The sequence below is a fragment of the Rhagoletis pomonella genome, unplaced genomic scaffold, assembly GCF_013731165.1.
Source record: "Rhagoletis pomonella isolate Grant_MI unplaced genomic scaffold, Rhpom_1.0 Rhpom_scaffold_00001, whole genome shotgun sequence".
Taxonomy (NCBI): Eukaryota; Metazoa; Arthropoda; class Insecta; order Diptera; family Tephritidae; genus Rhagoletis; species Rhagoletis pomonella.
Window position 1 is genome coordinate 31,515,816 of NW_023458555.1, and position 3,608 is coordinate 31,519,423.

At 37.0% G+C, this 3,608-nt stretch overlaps 1 protein-coding gene across 4 annotated transcripts in view; it reads left to right on the forward strand.

The window, feature by feature from the left end:
- Window positions 1-1,985: 1,985 nt before the first annotated feature.
- Window positions 1,986-3,608, forward strand: part of LOC118742763 (G protein-activated inward rectifier potassium channel 3-like) — a 210,450-nt gene continuing 208,827 nt past the window's right edge. For 3 of the 4 annotated variants that reach the window (XM_036475103.1, XM_036475094.1, XM_036475111.1), the window contains exon 1: window positions 1,986-2,323. The gene's annotated coding sequence lies outside the window, so the exon portion shown is untranslated. The remainder of the gene's footprint in view (window positions 2,324-3,608) is intronic. The other variant, XM_036475120.1, reaches the window with a different exon arrangement.

A 3,608-nucleotide genomic window follows, 5' to 3' on the forward strand; every position in this document is an offset into this window, starting at 1 on the left:
TTTCAAAAATTAAAACGAACATTTTTTTCATATACAGAATGTAAAAAAGAAAATAAGCATTTTCCAAAGCAAACTCTTTTAACGAGCAAAATTATTTTTTTTTTGAGTAATCATATTTCAAGTAACTCGATTCAAAATCTTGATTACTCGAGTAATTGATTAACCGAATAATTGATTAACCAACTTTCTCGAGTAATCGAATAATCGCACAGACCTAGGGTTGATGCATAAACATAAATATTAAATAAATATGAAATTTCTGCTTGATTAATAAATGTTTAAAAACTTTATGGATCAAAAACAAAAACAATTCGAATTAATGGTTTTCCAAGCAAGATATTCATAGTGGATCATCGATGATGCTTATGGTGCCCATATGTCCTATTAGGGCTCGTAGATCACTCCTACTTTGTTTGAGAAGGAATTTGCTACCACCCAGTCAGGCCATTTCAGGTATCACTTGTTTGTCAATACCACACCAACGGCTCTCATGAGTTTTGTTTATGACCCCATTAATGTACCTGATCGCTTCCGCTATACTTGGCACTAAAATAGGCTCCAGTCCAATTGGATGCTCCAGAGAAACGCAGTTCGCCAATTCATCAGCAAGTTCGTTGCCTTGAACACCGTAGTATCCTGGCACCCACACAAATTCAAGCTCATTCCATTTTGTAATGGAGTTCAGCCTTAATTTACATTCTTGGATTACATTTGAAGAGGTGCGAGCAGTTTCCAAGGCCTTTAGACTCTGAAGTATAGAACAGCTTGGCTGTCAAGGGAGATCCCGATTTTATGTCCTCGCTACCTTTCGCCAGTTATCTAGTCTACTACTTTCAGTATTGCAAAGACTTCCGTTTACCGTTGCATCCATCTTCTGTGCCAGTTTCAGTCTTTGAGACATCGGTTAAGAAAGTTTTCACCGAGCTTCCCAAGAGAGTATCTGGATCTCTCCATTATTCCCTTGTAGGAAATCTAACGACGTACTTTTTTCCAAAGGAGACCACAGATATCAGTTTGTCGTATGGAGCCAAAAACAAAGGGTATTGCTCTGACCACCTTCTGAACAACAGAGCAGCGTACATGACGATTGGCCTGACTAAAACTATATCCAAATTACCATAGCCGATCTCAGACGCCAGGTCTTACTAAAGCTTCTCCGACACTGTCCGAAAACTTCCAGCGCTCGATTTAGCTTCAGCTCAACGTGAGTTTGCCATGTCACCTTCGTAACCCCGTCTGAGGGCATCCTTTCCTAACCTCTGCCATGGTACAAAGGCTAGTTCCATCTCGCAGAGTTAGCAATCTTCTCGATAATATGAGGGGATTCCCCTCAACATCAGCAAATACACCCAACGTGTACTCGTCTGTTTCCAGCCCCACCTCGATCCTTGGTGTACATGTTGATCAACACTAAGGGGGCTGTTCACTAAAACCCTTGCATGTACTTCTCGACCGTCCGCTTTAGACTTTTCACAGCTTTTCTTTTGCTTCATCCCGCCAGATTTCTGTCTGTGTAATAGTACCTAAGCATGCATCTGCGCTTGTATTCTAATTCTCAGTGCATTGCCTCAGCGCTCATTCATTTACACCCTCGTTGCTTAGAAAAATTCTTACATCTCTAACTAGCTTTCTAACTATTCGCGTTCATGTGGGTGTGTAAGTATGTATTTGTAATATTTCCATTTTTTACTCTGTACATACAAATATTCATAACTTATTTAGTAAGGTATATACATATGTAGTATATAGAGTACAGTATACAGTATGAATATTGTTTGTAATTTTGCGGCGACTGTCAAGTGTTTGCCACTGTTGTTCTGCTACATACGTACATACATATGAGTGTTTAAGTACTTATTTCTGCTATTGTTGCTATTGTTGATGATATTCTCAACAAGTCATACGACCATACCTACATATGTGCCAATCCAGCATTCAAGTATCGCTGTCGACACAGTCTATCGGCCACTCAGTCCGTGTCAGTTTGTCCCCCAGTGCGCGTTTGTCCAGTTCATTGTGTATAGGTGGATCTTGTCACTTGGACAAATGCTTTATAAGCAGATTCGTCAGTGAAGCGTGGAAAACTTGGCGCACTTTAGTAATGTCGGACCAAAGGATATATTTGTGTATAAATCAAAGTGAAGTGTCATAATGAATCGGAAGCTTTTTGCAATACAACTTTAAAATAATACTATGTGACAGTGACAGTTTTATTTTCACGCGACATTAATGTGTACATCAAAATGTAAATAAAGTCTAGCTGAAAAGGATCTTCGAATGGCTCTGAAAATTAAGAACTTTGACCAAAAAACCGGTTAATTCTGTAAGCAATCCGATAGGGAAAAATATGAAAGCGTGAAAATTAAAAAAAAAAATTGTTGCTCACCTATAAACTCGATCTTCAACCTAGTTTTCTACCTCGGATCCTTCATACCACTATGATAAACCACAAAGGCTATGTTTAAAAATACCATTTCTGTTAAAATTGATGTTACTTCAGGAGTCCCTCCAGGTAGCCACCTAAGTCCGGTTCTGTTCTCGCTTTTTATAAAGGATATTTTCCAAATTTTTAATGTATGCAGATGATGTAAAAGTTTATAAATCGTACGTTTCAATAAAAGTCTTTGCTACAAACAGCATGGCCAACTGGTGTACAGTAAATAAGTTTTATGCCCCTAAATTTATGTATCCGTTGGCCAAGGTGTTGTCAGTAACTTAACCTCACTTTTTCGGCAGGTCTATTCCGGTTACGCATTTTAAAGTAATATAAAAGGTACTAATTATTTACGACTTTTAATCCGTTTGTGCATACTATTTCGAATTAAATGTAGAAAAATATATAATTACAGGCTCATAAGCCTGAATATATGTTTGTATCGTCAGCTCCACACAGCTTGGACATATATTGTAAGTTATAAAAAAGTAAAGGCCGTAAAATAAAGCAATTTCCTATAAAACTGTTAATCATTTTTTAAATAGATTAAAACACATAAATATCGATAATATAAGCGAAATCGTAATTTAACCGCTATATTCTAGTGTATCAGTAGTCCATTTGGCTCGATATTATGACAATGCAGCAAAAGATATTCAATATGTGTACATGTTTTTCCATTGATAACCACGATATCTTTTATATTTTATATTTTGAGTACAAAAATTATACAAATCCAGCAATTTTAAATATTAATATCGTTCTGAAAACACCAATTTCTTTAAAAATCGCAGTACTCCTAAATGGAGATTTTAGATATTATTTCCCAACGAATAGTAGTATAAAAATTAAGATCGGCATGTCCGTTGGCTTAGTTCGAAAACGTGCCACGTTCTTTTTACAACGCTTTTATCAACTTGCAATGTTGTGCGTCCAGACACTTTCAATGTTTTGGATCCAGAAACTTTCAATGTTGTGTGTCCGACACCAAAGCAAAGCTTTGAAAAGTTCCTATAAAAAAGCATAGTGCATAGGGCGACAGCTGTAGTGAATAGGGCGAGGTAGATGACATCTAGATGTCGCCCTATGTACTACGTTTGCTACAGCGGAAATAGACGACACGCCATTTCTTTAAATAAAATTAATTGGTGCTCGTTTGTATGTACATACATAT